This window comes from Solanum verrucosum, unplaced genomic scaffold, assembly GCF_900185275.1.
Source record: "Solanum verrucosum unplaced genomic scaffold, falcon-dt-bn FXZP01000048.1, whole genome shotgun sequence".
NCBI classification, from domain to species: Eukaryota; Viridiplantae; Streptophyta; class Magnoliopsida; order Solanales; family Solanaceae; genus Solanum; species Solanum verrucosum.
The window spans coordinates 3,702,750-3,713,479 of NW_026020157.1; positions in this window are offsets into that span (position 1 = coordinate 3,702,750).

A 10,730-nucleotide genomic window follows, 5' to 3' on the forward strand; every position below is an offset into this window, starting at 1 on the left:
CTGGAATGAATTGAAGGAGGCATTCTTGGAACAGTTCTACCCTGAATCAAAAGAACTGCAGGTGAAATATGAGATAGGTACACATAAGAAACTACCAAGGGAGGCAATGCAAGATACTTGGTGGATATTCAGCCAAAAGCTGAAGAAATGCCCGAACCATGTTCTCACAAAGAGACATTTGAAACATGCATTTTATAAATCATTGAATTATGTTACTAAACCTGTTGTTGATGCAGTGTGTGGAGGATCATTCATGAGAAAGTCATTCCAAAAATTTATGCAACTAATGGATGAAGTCTCTAAAAACAACAGAGCATGGCACACTAGGGATGCTGACGTATGAGATCTTGGGTTCAATTTTGAGCTTTCAGCTGAATAGAAGAGGAGAGAAGAAGAAAGGGATCAGGATATGGCTCACATGAGAACCCAAATGGATCTACTCATAAAGCATATCATGACAGTTTCTGAGAAGGTAAATGTTGTGGGAGCCTCAAACAGGTATGACGATCAGGACATCGACTTAGATGAGGAGTCTAAATACTTGAGAAACCAGGGGGTTTTCAGAATTATAACTAGGGAAACCAATGATATAATTCTGGAAATCAAGGTCGGAACTACCCCCAGAGAAGGGGAGTAAAAAAGGCCAGCAAATAGAGAACAAGGCAACTGGTAGAATAAAAATGGCTATAGGAATGACCACATTGGTGTATATGTGCCTCTAGGTAATAGAGATCGAACCAGTGGTAGTTCTAGCGGGTCCAAAATAGAGATATGTTTGCTAAGGTATTGCAAAAGGTTAAATCAACTGATGTAGGCATGAAAAAAATAAAGGGTGATTTCTCCAGTATGAGTCAGTTGGTAGATTCTCACACCACTTCGAGCAAGTAGTTAGAGCAACAATTGGGACAACTATCTGCATCACTGAACCCAAGGAATAATGGCTCGCTACCAAGTGACACTATTTAGAATCCCAAGAAAGATGGGTATTACATGGCCATTGCCACCAGAAGTGGTAAGATCCTTAATGAGTCAAAACCTGCAGGTACTGAGCAGGAACATAGTATAGGGAGAAATGAAGAAGAAGAGGTTAAATTTGAACATGTAGATGATACAAAAGGGGATCAACCTACAGAAAAGCCAGTGAAAGTAAAGGAAACAATAGTTGATGCAACTTTACCTTTACAGCAGATATCGAGACCGCCTCCTACTTTCCCTCAAAGACTCAAAAGAAAGCTGAAGATGGGAAGTTTGCAAAATTCATAACTATGCTGAGACAGCTATCAGTGAACATCCCGTTGGTAGAAGCTCTGGAGCAGATGTCAGGCTATGCTAAGTTCATGAAGGACTTAGTCACAAAGAAAAGAGTTGTTAGTTTTGAACCTACTGACAATCTTCATCATTGTAGTGCTATTGCTACAAGACCTCTGGTGCAGAGAAAGTAGGATCCAAGTGTGTTCACTATACCATGCACCATCGATGTATTTGAGATTGCAAAAGCTTTGTGTGATTTAGGGGCAAGCATCAATCTGATGCCTCTTGCCATATATAAGCAATTGGGCTAGGGTGTTCCAAAACCCACCGCGATGAGGTTGATGATAACAGATTGTGGGTATTTTATGTGTTGTGCTAGTAAAAGTTAACAATTTCATTTTTCCGACAGACTTCGTGATTTTGGATTGAGAAGTAGACTTTGAGGTTCCCATAATTTTGGGAAGGCTATTTATGGCCATATGTCGAGCTTTGGTTGATGTTGAGAGCGGAGAGCTGAAGTTCAGGCTCAACAATGAAGAGGTAAAGTTTAAAATATGCAGGTCTATGAAGCAACCACAAGACATGAATGTGGTGTATGCGATAGAGGTCATTGATGAAGGGGAGCTTGGAGCTGCTATTGAGGAAAGATTTGCTCTAGAAACATTGGCAGTCGTACTAATGAATTTTGAAGAAGACCTGCGAGATGACTATGTAGAAACTGTGAATGCTCTGCAAGGCATGGGGTCACATTCTTGTGCTCCGAAGAATTAGACCTGCACCTGAAGAACATATCAAACCCTCCAACAAAGCCATCTATTGAGGAGCCACCTGTACTTGAACTAAAACAGATACCCAGCCACCTAAAGTATGTATTTTTGGGTACTTATAACACATTGCCAGTCATTTTGGCTGCAGATTTGAATGATAAACAGGTGTAAGCAGTAGTCAAAATTTTGATGCAGTACAAAAGGGCGATTGGTTGGACTATTGTTGACATCATTGGGATACCTCCGGTTATTTGTACGCATAAATCCAACTCGAGGAGGACTGCAGCCCGGGCATAGAGCACCAGAGGAGGTTGAAACGACCAATGCAAGAAAGTGGTTAAAAAGGAAATCATAAAGTGGTTGGATGCAGGGGTGGTGTACCCCATTTCTGATAGTCTTTGGGTTAGCCTAGTGCAGTTTGTGCCTAAGAAGGGTGGTATGACAATGGTTGCCAACGCAAAGAATGAGTTGATTCCACAAAATACCAAGGTTGGCGAGTATTCATGGATTACAAGAAGCTAACAAGTGGACCCTAAAGGACTACTTCTCGATGCCATTCATGGATCAAAGTAATAGACATTATAAAATAGAAACATAATTCAAATTAAGGGGTGACATCAATCTCAAATAATAGGGGGTTTTGGTCTTAATTATCAACTACATCAGCAACAAATAATATAGAATAACAATAATGAGATGGGTTTTTGGGATGTGATTTGATTATAGGCTAATGTAGACAAATGGGTAATTGCAACGGTTAGAAAATGGCTGTAAATTAGTGACTAAGCTAGACTATAGAGGAGGTAAACTTTCTCTCGAATAATTTACCCCGAATCAAGTCAATTTCTCTTGAACATTGACAAGCATGCAAAATAAGAACAACCTACACCTTAGTCCATTCACTCTCTTGAGCTGAATGTGTGGAAAATAGTTTAGGATTCACTCTCTCGAGATGAACCCATGACAACCCAATACCCACAGACCATCAACTAGTAATTTTGGTTTTAAGACCTCTCTCTCGAGCAAGCAAAAAATACGAAGGTAGAACTGCATTTGCAACTATAATTCTTTAATTTAAACAACAATTACGGATTAAAATCACTTCTAAATAGCATTTAAACTAACAATTAGCAATACCCATAAACTAAATCAGCCCATAATCACATAATCACACCCCAAGAATTGGGGTTTTAGCTAGACATAATAAAAAGATAAAAATCGTTACCAAATTGAGTTTCCATCAGCTGGGTAAGATTGATTTCGTCTTTACAAAGGTCCAAATTGAAGAATCTCAAAGATCCACTTCCAATTTCTCAAAAGTGAAAAACTTCAATTCTTTAAATTTAAGGAAAAACTTGTCTTAATACTCAGAGTTCTCAACTTGAAAGTATGATAAAAGATAGATTAAAAGATTCCAGCTCCTAAACTAAATATTCAAAAACATATTTATAGTCACCAAAAATATCTTGCGAAGGGCCATTCAGCACAGTAACTCGGGCTAGCTGATCAACTCGGTGATACTCCCTTTGGTCAATTCCATCGCCTTTTTGGCTTGGCCTTCAACATCCTCCAGGTTTGTAACTTTGGGAGATCTAACTCTTCATCGCGGAATCACTCGGTGATCTACCGACTGCTCATTTCTCTGGCCAACTTGATTTTCTCATTCAGGTCTTGGGACACTAGAACTTTAGGCGATCAAATGATCACTCAATAACTCGGCAAATGGACTTGGCGATCAGCAGGCTCTCTTTTCTTCCTTCTTTCAGCTTACTTCGTTCCTTTTTGCAAATTAGTGTCCCTGCTTTGTTCCTCAATCCAAATACCTGGAAATCAAGGATTTTACATAAGTTATTAGCACAAAATAAGCATTTGAGGACACTAAATCATTATAAACAAAGCCCTAAATAAGTCCAAATCTAGGACTTATCAACACCCCCAACTTAAACTTTTGCTTGTCCGCAAGTAAAACTCAAGTTTAACAGTTCAAAAAGGATGTCTCAAACAGTGCTATACAAGACTCAATCATGAATGCACACAACAAAACTCAACTTACTCATGCAAGGATCAATTATGCACTCAAAGATTCAAGTTGTGACTCACCATTATCAAAGATTCTCAAGTTCACAATACTTGCTTCAAATGCAAGTTCAAGCTCAACAAAGGTACTCAAATGCCCTCACACAAAGATGATTCCATATTCACACACAATGGTTCAACACTTTATAGTTCCGGAATCATATGCAACTCTCACACTCACAAAGATTAACACATGCATGACTTCACCCATAGGTTTGCCTTTATTTTCCAATCAACACTTGTTTAAGCTCACTCAAGATCAAAAAGGTCTTTTCAAGGCTTGTAACGGGGTTGAGTGTAAAGGTATAGCCATTTAGGCTCAGTGGTTATTATCCTTATGAAATGTGGTATGCACAACACTTCCTTTCCCAATCTTCATTATTTTCATTCATGCTCAAAATTCACCCCATTATTCACTTTCCATGAAATACCAGACACCTCATTTGCTTTGCAAATTTCACAATTTTATTCCACAACTTTTTCATTCTTTTTCTTTTTCTTTTTCATTTTCCTTTTATTTTTCTCTTCTTCTTTTTTTGTATGGAGGGGTTCCATATTTCTCAAAATCATGGATCAAAAGGGAAATTTCTTTGCACTTCTTGATTTACCTTCTCTTTTCACCACACCCCCAACTTAGGCTTTTGGCCTAAGTTGGCTATTCAAACAAACCACACTTCATGAGGATTATGGGTGAAGGGATAAAGAGAGGTCTCATTTTCATCAAGTTTCTTCCAAGAAAAAGGCTAAGGCTCAAAGGGTGATCAAGCAAAGTTCACACACTCACAAGGTAGGCCACAAAAGAGGTATAGTGTCAATTGTTTCACTCTTTAAATTTTTTGCCTAAGATCATTTTAAGAGCATGCATCACTTAGTCAACCGGACCAACGGAGAAAATTCTAGGTGTCATCACACAAGGTTCATGGTAAGCTCATCACACAAGGCATTGGCACCAATATCAAAGAAGACTCCACACTTTCGCTAGAGTTTAATGTTCATCACAAGAGACTCAATTCGATAACCGGCTAGTCACAACGAGATGTAAAAAGTTTACATATTATCTATGCAACTTCATTTGGCCTCATCGTAGCCGCACATTTATTTTTGTTCGATTGAGAGCACCATTCAAGTCATCGGTATTGATCATAACCGATACTCAAATTTGCATAAGAACTACCACATTCAAACACAATCAAAAGGGAAAACCATTTACATTCAAAATAAGGAGCCACAAGCTCAAATATCCACAAAACAGTGCCGAAACACAATTTACAGCACGAAACCTAATGTATAAGCAAAAAGAATAATCACAAGCGGTAGGTATGGAAATACCTCACCCCACCATAAAAAAAAAAGCAATTTGTCCACAAATGCAATAAAGTACTAAAACATCAATAGAAATGACAGAGATGGAGGTAAAGAGAAGTCCTATCTACGCAGTCGCTCCATTTGTTGGGGCATCAGTGCCCGGTGTAGTAGCAGCAATACTCGATCCACTAGGGTCTGCCATGAATGTCTATGTCAGCGATGTCTGGATCACCGACTGTAGAATCATTTCCTCCAGATCTAACAGGTCTCCATATATAATCTCCCTCTCACCTCTATCTGCTCCTCGTCGGTCTTTGCGTCTGACTCATCAGTGCTATATCATCCCGATGTACGTCTCCGGTGGTGGCCGGATGAATCTCAGAAGTCACTCGGGAATCCACATCATCCGTTGCCTCCAATAGTGAATGAAGTCTGTGGGCTTCAAGTAGTCCACATCCTTCCTTAAATCTGCAACCTCGACTTTCAAAGCCGTCACCTCCGAAGTATCCCCCTGTCTACTCTCACAAGTCTTAACTCTCGTTGTGAGAGTGTGAATAGATGCTCGTAGGGGAATCAGTGCAGCTAGGATAGTACTCTCAATCATCCATGGTACCGCAACCTCCAATCGAGTAGCCCTCACATCCGCAGAATGTGCTAAGTGTCCCATCTTCAGGAGCATGGCCTGAGTGATCTTGGTGGGCTGGAGAGCAGTAGAAGTAGCAGTAGTCTGAGAAGAAGTGGAGGTACCTGAAGACCCGGAGGTCAGAGTAGACAAAGGTGCCTCTGCAGGTATAAAGTCAATGTCCACCTCTGGGGATGCATCTACCGGGGCTGCTCTCCTCCTATCAGCCTCCTCCTGAGTGTACTCGACCTCTATATGTCGGATGTCTGTGGAGGCTGTGGGAGTGACCTCTAAATCTCTCGTCGCATCGCGATGAACTCCAGCATGCCAGCACAACTCAATGATCAAGATCGGGAAAGGCAGGGATGTTTGGCACTATTTGGCCATCATGGCCATCTCCTGCTCAATAATCGACCCGAGGCAGGTTGCCTTAGGATGGAGGAGGATGGAATCATTCTAGGATGGCATAATGGAGTTGTTGATGAATCCAAACCAATATCGTGCGGTTACACTCAAGTTCTTCTTCTCGATCGGGACTCCTTCCTCAATCCACCTCAGGGTGGTGTTAGAGATGAGGGGAGATAGCCAACCCTTAAGCTTATCCAAAGGTGTCGTAGTGCTAGCTAGGCTGGGGTAGTCAAAGTTTGACCTTCTATAAAATATCGCGTTAATGTGATCAAGGCTACAGTGCACTACTGTCCCCCGTACCATGATGGACCCCACCAGTCTGAAAGTACTGGCCTTCTTCTTGCCTTTAGGAACCAAGTCACCATATGCCGAGTAAAACTCCCGGACCCATGTAGGAATATAGGGGCCTCGGGGCCTGGTAAACTGCTCAAAGAAATGATACTGGAGTGTCTCCCTCACCCTGGAGTATTTTCCATTTAAGCCCTCTGTGGAAATTATCTTCTCTTCAAGAATGGTCTGCAACCCATCAACTTTTAATCTATTGAGTACCCAGGGAGGAGGAATCTGTACTGGTGGCACTGGGGCCACAAGTGGTGCCGGAGCTGGCACTGTATCAACTGTAGGAGGAGTGGTTGTTGCGCGAGACCTACCACAAATCTCTGCCCGCCAGGACTGTAGTGGTTCGTCTTCCTACGGGTTAGATAATGCAGCTTCGAAGTCAAAGGACTATACCTCGCAACAGGAGTTGTGCTCCGGAACATCAAATATGGGCCACTTGCCCCTGCCTTTTCCTCCCTTTGGAGGCTCTTTCCTTTCTTTTTTAGGAGGATTTGCTCCCCCTTCATTTATCACTACACCTTGTGCTCTTTTACGGGGCGACATATCGAGGTTGGTTCTAGCCATATCTGCAAAAACAACAAAAAGAGTTAGATTAATTTCAAGAATAATTTCAGAAAAGCAGTTGCAGAAAGACTTGCTGAACCGATCGATAATCGCCGAATCACTTTGGCAAGCTAGATCGGGCTCGCTGAAAGTATTGGCTAAAATAATTCCCTGAAAAATTTACATATCAACGATGGGAGGGTCCCTTCGGCAAATCACTGATATCATTCGACGAGCATAGACAATCCAGCCGAAAGTTACAGTGTATTTTAGGGGTTAAGGGGCACAAAAAGGGTGATCAAGAAAGACTTTCGACGAGTCACCAAGTGCACTCAGCAAACTCAGGCTTCTCGCCGAAAGTTATAGTACCCAAACTTAATGATTGCTTGAAATTAAAGGCGAGATAGTGGGATTCGGCGAACCGCCGAGTGGTTCGGCGAGCTCGACCCAACTCACCAAACTGCCTAACGTGCCTACTTTTAACCCCAATTTCCAAATTCAACCCCGCAACTCCATAAAACAAAATCAAAACATACACTATTTCAATCAGGCTTAGACCCATTACACCCATTAAGCCCTTCAGAATAACATCAACCGCTCCATCATTGGGTAAATCACGCCATTTGGCACAAATGTGGGTTAAATAGACTTCACCCGACTAGACCCAACAACAACAAAACTCAACCCAACAAGATTGGTCAATTTTAAGCACAAAATTTCTGGAAATAAAAACTTAGGCAATATAGGCATGATATTCAAATTAAGATAGGCACACAAGCATACAATTAAGAATCAGAGAGGCCCATCACACATCACTAAGACAAGAACAATTGCAAAAGAGATTAATCGTTAAATATAAGTTTGGGCCTCAGAAAACCAACCTAAAATGCCAAATAAATACTTTGAAAAGCTAGGCGGCAAAGAAATCCAACTCTGAACACACAATCGACGACTAACAACCAATAATAATGCAAAAATATAGAAAAATATAGTGCGGGTGTGAGTTTGGGAAGTTAAAAAATGAGGGAATGTGAAAGAGTGTGAAAGTTTAAGCCTTTGGCCTTTAAAACCATCCAGTTCTCGCCCATTCGCGACATTAATTTTGCTCGCTGACCCACTCAGTGACACGCCGAGTGGGAACTTACCTCGCCGAGTTTTACAGGACCTCCAGTTAATGTGGGGGTCCAAACGGCAGACAAAGTCGCGATCGCCGACCTGTTCAGCGACACGCTGATTTGCACCTGGGCTCGCCGAGTTTTACAGACTCCAACCTTAAAATTTTTTGAGTCCAACGGCGGTCCAAGTCTGGCTCGCCAACCTTTTCGGCGAGTCGACGACTGGACATTTTGCTCGCCAACCTACACTTTTCAAACACATTCTACACTTCAACCTGCAAAATCAACACACGATTATTTCTAAAACAAAACGAAAGCACTATACCTTGGGTTTCCTCCTAAGAAGCGCCTTAGTTAACGTAGAGAAGAGACAACACATGATCCATTTAGGTCTCTAGCAGCTGAATCAACATGGAATGAGAGGCAGTCATCTGATTTAGCAGTAAGACATTCTTTTTTTTCTCATTTAACACTCTGTTATGTTCTTCAACTTTGTGGAGAATGAGTGAGAGTATCTCTTTTACTTGTCCACCCTCGCACTCATTGGGATTTATACGCTTATGAGGGAGAATGTACCGCTTTTTCTTTTTGTACGGTACCTCCAATTTCATAATATGTTGGCCACGAGATCCAGTTGAGTCAACAGTGTGGCCAAAATCTAGTCCTTTTTAGTCTCTTTGTTGGTCTTGGCCATATGATCAAGGAGTTGGGCTGCTATTGCATAGGGTAGTCGTGTGAGACCACCCGAAGAAATTTGGTCAGCCACTCCTTTGTTCTCCAGACCAAGACCTCTATAGAATCAGTCTAATAGCATTTTATCTGAAATTGCATGAGTTGGGCATTGCAGCAATAGTGACTTAAATCTCAGCCACAACTCACGGATTGACTCACCCTCAAATTGACTGAAACTTAGGATGTTATCCCTAAGAATCATCATTCTCAAAAGAGAGTGGTCCACTTGGTCACCGTTGCTACAAAACATGCTCTTTTCTTCTGTTCTAAACAAGCAACATGAAAACCAAAACTAAAAGTAAGTAGATTCAACTATAACTAACAACAGCAAAATTCAACTTAATTAAAGAATCTTAACCAACACCACTCCCCGACAACGACGCCATTTTGATTGAATAACGTTATCAACGACACTTCATCCAAATCTAAGCGTCAACGATTGTTAGTAAGTACATAACCCAACTAAATGAGTTGGGGTCGAATCCCACAAGGAGCGGTACGTGTTTAATAATTAATAGGAAAGTACGAATATGTTCAAGTCAGCCAAAGGAATAGACATTATCGGATAGAAACATAATTCAAATTAAGGGGTGACACGAATGTCAAATAACAGAGGGTTTTGGTTTTAATTATCAACTACAACAACAAATAGTACGGAACAACAATAATGAGATGGGTTCTTGGGATGTGATTTGATTATAGGCTAATGTAGACAAATGGGTAATTGCAACTGTTAGAAAATGGCTTTAAATGCCCGGAAACCACGGTAAAAAAAAAAAAAAAAATGGCTTTAAATTAATGACTAAGCTAGACTATAGAGGAGGTAAACTTTCTCTCCAAGAATTTACCCTAAATCAAGTCAATTTTTCTCGAACATCGATAAGCATGCAAAATAAGAACAACCTACGCCTTAGTCCATTCACTCTCTCGAGCTGAATGTGTGGAAAATGGTTTAGGATTCACTCTTTCGAGCTAAACCCATGACAATCCAATACCCACAAACCATCAACCAGTAATCTTGGTTTTAAAACCTCTTTCTCGAGCAAGCAAAAAACACGAAGGTAGAACTACATTTGCAACTACAATTCTTTAATTTAAACTGCAATTACTGATTGAAATCACTTCTAAACAGCATTTAAACTAACAATTAGAAATACCCATAAACTAAATCAGCCCATAATCACACCACAAGAATTGGAGTTTTAGCTAGACATCATAAAAAGATAAAAAATTGTTACCAAATTGAGTTTCCATCAACTGGGTAAGATTGATTTCGTCTTTACAAAGATCCAAATTGAAGAATCTCAAAGACCCACTTCAAATTTCTCAAAAGTGAAAAACTTCAATTCTTCAAAGCTAAGGAAAAACTTGTCTCAATACTCAGAGTTCTCAACTTGAAAGTATGATAAAAGATAGATTAAAATATTCCAGCTCCTAAACTAAATGTTCAAAAATGTATTTATAGTCACCAAAAATATGTTGCGAAGGGACATTCGGAGCAGTAAGCCAGGCACGCCGATCAACTCGGCGATCTGCCCTTTGGCCAATTCCATCGCCTTTTTCCCTTGGCCT